This window comes from Helianthus annuus, chromosome 4 (assembly GCF_002127325.2).
Source record: "Helianthus annuus cultivar XRQ/B chromosome 4, HanXRQr2.0-SUNRISE, whole genome shotgun sequence".
Lineage (NCBI taxonomy): Eukaryota > Viridiplantae > Streptophyta > Magnoliopsida > Asterales > Asteraceae > Helianthus > Helianthus annuus.
This window is the reverse complement of record NC_035436.2, coordinates 143,922,518-143,932,321: the sequence shown is the minus strand read 5'-3', so window position 1 is coordinate 143,932,321 and position 9,804 is coordinate 143,922,518.

Below are 9,804 nucleotides of genomic sequence, written 5' to 3'. Positions count from 1 at the left end.
GAGTGTTTGTATTTGATCCCATTCCAATAGTTCCATAACTCAATTTTCTCAATAATAATTTCAAGTTAGTTATTGGTCGATAATAATTTGAACTAGTTAAATTTTTTTTATAAAATAGTCCGCTATTAAAATAGCTTAACGCAGTTAAGTTTTTTCCCAAATTACAAACCAATGTTTTAGGCTTTTGATCAGAACGAGGATACGAGTCGATTGATGTAAAACTTACCTTGAAATTTTGCCTAAACCCATGAAAACAGTGCTTCAATTCGTGTGTTTAAACTTCCAATTAACAAAAATCAAGCCATTTCGAGCACAATTTCGAGGTAAGTTTTACCAATGTTTTCAGAACCGAACCGGACATTGAACCGGAGTTCTTACCAGTTCACTGGTCGAACCGGTCAGACCGGTCGAACCGGATATGTGTGTATATATATAATATTATATATTATACATTTAAACTACTACAAACATAAGTTGGTGACGTCAGCCGGTAATAGTTGAGCCCTTCAATTGGGCAAAAAGGGCGGCAGGGGTAATAGTGTCAGGCAGCTGCCTGGCACTCCCCTATTGGCCCAACAAAATTACGATTTTATCTTGAATTAAGATTACGGTTTTGCCATCAGTTCAAATTTATGTTTTCGCCCCCGCTTAAAAATAAATTTACACTTTTACTCCCAGCTAAATATTTCAAATTTACCCCCGGTTAAAAAATTACGTTTTTGCCCCGTTTCAATTTACAGTTTCGCCATTAGTTTTTTTTCCCTTAAAAATACGATTTTCCCATCAGTTCAAAATTATGTTTTTACCCCCACCTAAAAATAAATTTACGCTTTTGCTCCTGGCTAAAAATTCCAATTTTGCCCTCGGTTCAAAATTACGATTTTGCCCCGTATAAATTTATAGTTTTGCCGTTAGTTTTTTTTTCTCACAGCCAAGTTACGATTTTACCCTCAAGTTAACTTTACATTTTCCCCATCGTTTTTGTTTGTTTTCCTGGTGACATTACAATTTTGCCCCCAGTGTAAAATTACAGTCGTGCCAGCAACTTCCTGGCACTCCCCCGTTGGTCCATTTAGTTTACAATTTATCCCCGAATTAAAATTATGATTTGGCCCTCAGTTAAAAATTACGTTTTTCCCATCGTTTTAGTTTTTTTTTTTTTACCAAAACTATAAAGGTTTTTTGTTTTAATTGGTTTACTCGATTTAATTTTTTTTCGTCTCAAGGAGTTGCCTAACACTAGGTCATTAGTCCTGAAAAATTACAGTTTTGCCCTGAGCCTAAAATTACGGTCTTATCATCGTTTTTTTTCCCTAGCAAAATTATAGTAGTTTTTTCTTAATTTGTTGAGAATTATTCTGTCAGTGCCCCGCAACGCGAGCGGGGCATCTACTAGTTTAATACATAATTAAATAATGGGTCTTTTTTTATACATAGCAACCATATATTATATATTTACAAATACAACTTTTCTTTTCACCTACCCAAGACTATTCAGTCTTTTTAAGAGCCCAAGACAACCTTTTACCTTCTATAATTTTCATTCACAAAGACAATTAAAATTAAAAACCCTGTTGCTTTGTCTTCTCCGATACACAAACAAAACCTCCATTTTCTTTCTTCCTGAGGACAAACACAGCCTTAAAAAATCATTTCTTTCAAGCACAAATACAATACACACAAACAATAACATAGATCTTGAAGAAATCAAGAGAAACAAACTAATGAATATTAAGTTCAGTTCACCCGTTGTAGGGTTTGAAGACAAATAGAAGCGATGGATGTTATGAGTGTGAACAAAAAAAGAAGCGTATTTTTGTATGGGATCCGGTCCGACCTTCAACCCATTTCCGGCCAAACCGCCGGCCACCGGCCAAACTGCCGGGCTACCGGCCAAACTGCCGGGCTACTCCATAAACGGTTCGTAAAGGTGAACCGGCCCGGCGTATGCAGCGAACCCCGGCCTGACCGGTCGGACCGGCCGGTCCGGTCCGGGTCTGAGAACATTGAGTTTTACATCAATCGACTCGTATCCTCGTTCTGATCAAAAGCCCTAAAACATCGGTTTGTAATTCGAAAAAAAAACTTAACTCCGTTAAGCTATTTTAACGGTGGACTATTTTACAAAAAAATTGACCAGTTTGGATTATTATCGGCCAATAACTGACTTGGGATTATTATCGGCCAAATTGAGTTAGGTGGAATTATTTATTTCCAATTCGCCATTTATTTATTTATTTTGTTTCTTAGGTCTACAATGAATTCTTGGGTGGGTCGCGCTGTTGATGGAGAGTGTGAAACCCGTGTATTGAAGTGTTTAAATTACGTATTTTATTGTCGTTTACGTGATTATACGCTTTGAATATGTTAACTACGCAAGCTTGTGGTTTTACAGATTAATCGTGTAAATCGGTGAAGTTGGGAACGCTTAGTGATGGAATGGAACAAGCAAAGGTGATTATCAAGACACTTCACATAGTTCGGGACTTGTTCGGGTCGAAAAGATGGCGTGGATATGTGAGAAAAGGAAGAGTTCGAAGTTCAGGGGGTGTTGGGTAATTAAATGAAAGTTGAATTCAGCTAAAAAAATGATCAGCAGCTCTTGAGCGTAGTCTAGTGTGGTTAAACGTAACTTACGGTCAGGAAGGAACACAAAAGTCATCAAGCAGAGACCATAGCCTACGGCCATCTTGCGTAGATTACGTTGGGTATTATTTGGCAGCACATGTATTCAGGGGCGATGCTTTGAAGGGGCCGGGAGGGACGCCCGACCCCCCGAACTTTTCGGCCAGTAGTGTTATATATGTAGTTTTCGTATAGATTTTTTTGGGTATAGATGTTTTCGACCCCCCGGTTCTATAGAAATTTTTGGGTATATACGTTTTCGACCCCTCCATAAAAAATTTCAAACTTCGCCACTGCATGTATTGGTGGACAACAATTGAAAAACCCTAATGATATCTTGACGTGGGCTTCTAGGGTAGAGATGGACTTTGGGCAGCCGATATATTTAGATTTTGAGAGGTGTGTAGCTTTTCATTTTTGAAATTAAGGAACGGCATAGTGGGAAATAAAGAAAGAATACTAGATATCATCATTAGGGGGAGAGGCAATTTACACTTGAAGGGTTTTATCTTTATTCACAACATCGTCTGTTTGGTATGGGGTAATGGAATGGACGAAGGAATGGAATGGACGAGGTAATGGAATGGACGAGGGAATGCAATGGATCATTACCATTGCATGTCTTGTTTGGTTACCATGTGTGAATGGAATGAGTTATTATTGTGTATTGTTCGGTAGCAAGAAAAACAGAGTAATAAAATCAGCGGTGAGTGGTGGTGGTGGTGGTCGGTGGTAGTGATTGTGGGTGGTTATAGGTGGCGGTGGTGGGTGTCGGCGGCGGCGATGGGTGGTGGTGGTGGCGGCGAGTGGCGGTGCGGCGGTGACGACGAGTGGTGGTGGTGGCAAGGTGGTCGTTGGTGGTGGGTGGCAGTTGGTGGGGACGGCGGCGGTTGGTGGTGGCGGTGGTGGTGGCGTCGATGATGGTGATGGGCGGCGGCGACGAGTGTCGTTAGCGGTTGGTCGCAGTTGTGGGTGTTAACGGTGGCGAGTGGGTGGCGGCGGCGGCGGTGGCTGTCGGGGTGAGGTGGTGGCGGGTGGCGGCGATGGCGTCAGTGGTGGTGGTGATGGGTTGTGGCGAAGGTGGTGGGTTGTGGTGTTGTTGATGAATGGTGCAAGAGGGGATGGAATGGAAAAAAAATATGGGGGATGGAAGGAATGATTTTGAGGGAATGGAATGCATTTTGGAATGGGTGATTCCATTCCATTGACCAACCAAACACGCTTTTCTTCATTCCCTCGTAATCATCCATTCCATTCCACCTCTCATTACTGCATACCAAACACTACCTTAGTTCTTACACGCAGACAAGGAAATGTGTGTGTGTGTGGGGGGGGGGGGGATTCGATGCTTGTTACCAGGTGGAGGATTCTTGTAAGTTAACTGATTATTATGTGTTTAAACTTATTCATGAACACGGTAATCTAAGCATTCGATGCTTGTTACCTTTGGATTTGATTGACTGATTGTAAGTGATTGATTTTATTTAAACTTTATTTCCGATTCATTCAATTCCCGAGAGTGCTAGTAATTGGGATATATTTGATAGGGAGTAGGGTTGGTAATTTAGTTGATTGCTTATATGATAACCTTTCGTTGTTTCACAATCGAAGTAAGTAGTCTTTAGGTAATCACAACCAATTAATCAGATTAAACAATCATTTCTATCTGATTGTCACGATTAAACATATAATTGAAGTTGGTTGTGAATCTAAAATTCGGAGGAACCATTGTTTTTGTAACAACCCGTCTTTTGGTTGTTCCTATTTCACCGTTATTTCACTCGTAAACGCTTGTATTCTGAGATTCGATGACTACTATGGGTTAAGCTATATTTTAAACGCATTTTACATCGCTCATTTATCGCAGTTATCGCATTTAAACGCTTATTACTTAAACGCTCATCGCAACGCAAACTCAACGCAAACTCAAAACGCGGATTTAGTTATATTATTTGTGTTATTTGTGTGTTTACTTGTTTAAATGTTATATGTGTTAGTTATTCACTCAAAACGCTCAGACGCTCGCTCATAAGACTCGATTTATCATGCTAAAACGCAACGCAACACGACACTTGTCATCTCGCTAAAATACTTAACGTACTCGAACTAACTAACGCAACAAAACGCACCAAACGGGCATCCTACACGTGAAATGGAAGTTTTCCACACCAAACTGGTCCCTTCTTACGAAGCCAGCAGCTTCGTACGAAGGCACTGCCTTTGTACGAAGGCAGCCAGCTTCGAACAAGGCTACCAGCTCCCCTCTATAAATACCTAGCCCTCTCCCCTCATTCTAACTTGCTGCCATTTCATTCAAAACGCTCCCGAATTTGTTGTCCATCTGTTTTCCAAGTAAGATTTACTAATTTTACATGTTACACAACGTTTTCCACTACGATTTTCCACGAGTTTACCTCCGATTTCATCCAAACTTCTCTATTTTCACCTAAACTTCATCTTTTTCATCTAAACTTCTCCATTTCTATGAAAACCTTCATTCTTTTTACAAAAACCTTCATCTTTTTCATCAAATCTTCTTATTTTGCTATGGATCTACACTTGAACGAGTGATTTGGGTCTAGCCTTGGCTTCCCAAGTTGTAGATCTGAAGGTCTTGCACTCATCAAGTGTTTATTCCAAGCAAAAACCCTTTTAAATTCGATTTTTACACAAAAACGGACCAAAAACCGACACATATTTCGTTCACTGGATAGTGGGAAGAGGTGGTGTCGAAACCGTCATGAAAAGGACTCGAAAATACATCCTATTCAGGCAAAAACACAGCTCCGAACGCAAAAACAGCCACGAGTGCGAGCTGGACTGTTTTCTGCGAAGCCCCGGCTTCGTACGATGGCACTGCCTTCGTACGAAGACACTGCCTTCGCACAACCCAGCCCAAGTTCTCACCTGTGACTTGAACCAAGACCTCTTCGGCTCTAAGTTTAATCAGTAGCTTAAGGTTGAAGGGATGAACGCTCGATTTCCCGAAGAAAGACGCGAAGAACACTTGATTTTGGACAACAGAAGTAACACTTGTACGAAGCCTCCCTTCGTACGAAGCCTTTGTATCCCATCAACACTCTGATTTTGACCGTTTCAGCACTTTGGAAAACTTACGCTTCTGTTCCCGTACGCAGGCTGATCCGGCGCTCCCTTCAATCCATTCCAGACCGTGTTTAGCTGTTAAACACGCACTGTGAGTATACTCGAGCCCTTTTTTGCTTAACGCACTTTTGGGTGTTACATACATTCTCTATCAAAAACACAACACACAACGCTTAAACTCTTTTACAAACGCTAACCGCTCTCGCATGTTATACGTGACTACTTGAATGCTTGTTTGCTATGTTTACACAGTCATGACTTGCCCTACCACCCCTAGCAACGATAGTACTATAGTTTGGACTCAGCACCTGTTTATTCAGGGGTTGTTACGGTTTACTTACTTTACGTGCTCGCTTCGGTGAACACGTATCGAGCATACACTACTCGCAGTCATGTTGGTTAGCTGGTGTCATTGTCGATAGCTTAGTTGATTCGCCCCTTTACGTGTTACATGCTGGTTATGCGTAAACGCTTTTATACTATATTTATGCAAACTTGTGTACTCACCTTTACATTATTATATTGACCTTTATTTTAACGTATGTAACGGATTGATGGATTTTGCTGGAATTGGTTTAGGAAGTCTAGAAACCCACCTAAATCGAACTGAAGTTTTGTTATGTTATGTTTGTTGTTTGAGAAACTCGTAATTTGTGATGACTTTTGTTGAAATATTTGTTTAATAGTATGGGATATTGAACATTTTAAATATTACCACTAAATTAGTCGTTATGGATTCTCTCGAGCAACCTATTCGCATCATGCCGCATCCCGATGATTTCGCCATCGGTTGGGGTGTGACAGGTTGGTATCAAAACCGTAACTATAGGGAATAGGTCGAGTCATGTAGAACAGGCCTAATCTATAGTCTAAGTGCCAAACAGACCACCTTCGTACGAACCCACTTAGGGTTTCGTACGAACTCACATGCGATGCTTAACCTGGTTGGTGCTAAAGGACGTAGGGTGTAATGAGTTTTACAAAAAAAAGGACCGTGACTGTAATTATTAAAGTTTTGGTCATCCATTGCAATCCGATACAAACATAAAGGACGAAAAGTGTAATTTACCCTATATTTTATAATTAAATAAGTTAAAAACTCACACAATAATTAGGGTAAATTACATTTTTCGTCCTTTATGTTTGTACCGAATTGTAATGGATAGCCTTTAACTTTAATAATTACAGTCACAGTCCTTTATTTTTAAAACTCGTTACACTCTACGTTCTTTAGTACTAACCAGGTTAAAAATTTCAATTAAATTTATTCACTTAAGAGTATTTTGGTCAATTCATGTTTTTATTTAAATGTTTAACAAATAAAACCAAAAAAATTTGCATATACACTTCATCTTTCCCAATTTCCTAACCCCTAAAACCCTAACGACCACATCTTGCCACCACCATCTCATCCTGCCGCCACCACCACCACCACCACATCCTGACGCCACCACTCCGGCCACCATTCATCAGTTGGGCCACCATCACGTCACACTCACCCCCCCCCCCAAGAAGAGATTGACACATTTGAAAATGAAATAAACATGATGAAAGAAAAAATGTTCCAGAACAGAAAGGAAGGCATTGTTGAACGAGGTTTACCGGCGATTGAAACTCATCCGGCTCTCTCTTCACCCTGAACACCAGACCCATGGATACAAATTCAGTATGGCATTATATAATTTTTTTATGTTTTAATTAACTTTCATACTTTTTAATTGACTTTTCAAGAAACATGAAGGTGAGTTGTCTCAAGTTTTATATGGAGAACGGAAGGCATTGGTGTTCATCAGAGGAGCAAATTGAACGACGGATCCTTCTCTTGCTCATGGTATAATGCCAAACACTTTATGCATAGAGTACAATAAATGAAAGCATGAATCTATCATTTACCATAACATCACTTGGTCTGTTGTGTATGGTTGCAACTTTTTTTGTTTTGTTAAATGGTTCAAAAGTTAGATTTTTTTTTTTTGAAAATCAAGAGTCAAACTCAAGCCAACCGACCTATAAAAAACATACGTTCTGGAAGATTGTATTACCGGTAAGAATGATATAGATGTATTCTATATTTTTCTACATCAGTTGGGTTGCAGATCTACAAAGGGTTAGCGGCGGTGGGTGTGACGTGGTGGTGGCCCAACTGGTGAACGGTGTCCTGAGTAATTGCGTAGTACGTGGTGGTGGTGGCGGCAGGATGAGGTGGTGGTGGCAAGATGTGGTTGTTAGGGTTTTAGGGTTAGGAAATTGGGGAAGATGAAGTGTATATGCAATTTTTTGGTTTTATTTATTAAACATTAAATAAAACTCATTCCAACAGCTTAAGTCTGCATTAAGCTCAGCTCATGTTTTGGTTTTGCCAGACTTAAACCAAGTCTTTGTAGTAGAAACTGATGCATCTTCTAAAGGAATTGGGGCAATATTGATGCAAGACAAACACCCATTGACCTATATTAGCAAAGCTTTATCACCAAAACTTGTTGTATTCTGTATGCCCAAGACACATATTAAATTGATGTGGCTAGTACGTTATGATCCAAGTCGAGTCATACCCAAATACAAGCTAGACAAACACTTATAATATTTATTTATGATATGATCAAACAAATATTAACACTTATAATATTTAGAAATTGGTTTTCTAAATAATTGCACTTGATAAACAAATAAATTATATGGATAATTTATTTTGAGAGAATATTTTTTTTTGTTATTTAATAGGTTAAATAACATTATAAAAGCTTGTGAGATATAATATAAGTCTTATAACATATTTTATAAAAGTTATAAAATATTAAACAAGACTTAAATTAAAAGAAAATTTTGAATTTTTTTATTAAACACATGTGGACCCCACCCCAACATGGTCTTCCCAAGACCAATTTTGGTCCAATAAGAGGACATGCATTTTGCATGGTTAGAGACTCAATGATTGGTTGTTGTGGGTGGCAAAATCTCTCTCATACTTTATAACATTTTGTAGGACAAAGTGGTTGGAAGACTTAGAAAATCCATGATCATTTTTCAAGAGATGAACTTGAAAAACATTAGAGAATGCTTTCTAAAAATCGGCCAAGATGGGTCTTTCAAAAGGGTTTTTAAGTTTGTAAAATCAAGTGCATGAACTCTAATGTTTCCTCTCATAATTTCGCCAAGGGTTGGTTCCAAGAGGGAATTTTTCAAGTGAGTTTTAAGTGTAAAACCTAGCTAAACTTAAAGTGTTTGTTGGAAGGCTTGGGGTATACAAGCTTAAGGTATTCTACACTTGAAGACTACCATTCAAGAGGCATCATCTTCTTCATATCTTTTACTCCATGGAAGGTAGTTTTCTTGAAACACCCTATGGTTATGTTTTATTTTGATAGCATGCATGTTCATATATGGATCCGGGAATCGGGTTTTACATATAAAATGAGTTTTATATCTTGTAAGTAACATGTTTTAAATAATTTTTCCGCTGGATTTTGATTTTATATGGATGAAATCACTTTGATAAACATGTGAAAAACCCAACAAAAACAGCAGACCATGTCTGTGTATGACAAAGAGCTATTGGCAATCCTATTTGCAGTCAAACAGTGGCATTACTATTTGATTTCTAACCACTTCATCATTAAAACTAACCAAAAAAGTTTGAAATTTTTATTGGATCAGAAGATAACTACTCCTCTGCAACATTCATGGATGGTGAAGTTGATGCATTATGACTTTGAAATCCAATATAAGAAGGGGTGGATAATTTGGCTGCTGATGCTCTCTCCAGGGTACAAAGCTCTTCTTTATATGCTTTGGCTGTGGCATCTTTTGAACCCCTGTTGTTGGAAAAAATCAAATCTGCCTGGAATAATGATCCAGTTTTGCAAGACATTATCCAAAAGCTACAAAGAAATGAAGTTGTGGGTCACTTTGAGTTGGTTGATGGATTATTGAGAAGGAAGGGTAAGTTGGTGATAGCAGATGATATATCATTAAGGGAGCATGCATATATTTCAATAGTGTCATGCTCCTATGGGTGGTCATTCTGGGTATCATGCTACACTGCAGAGGATTAAAGGGTTCTTTTATTGGAAGGGT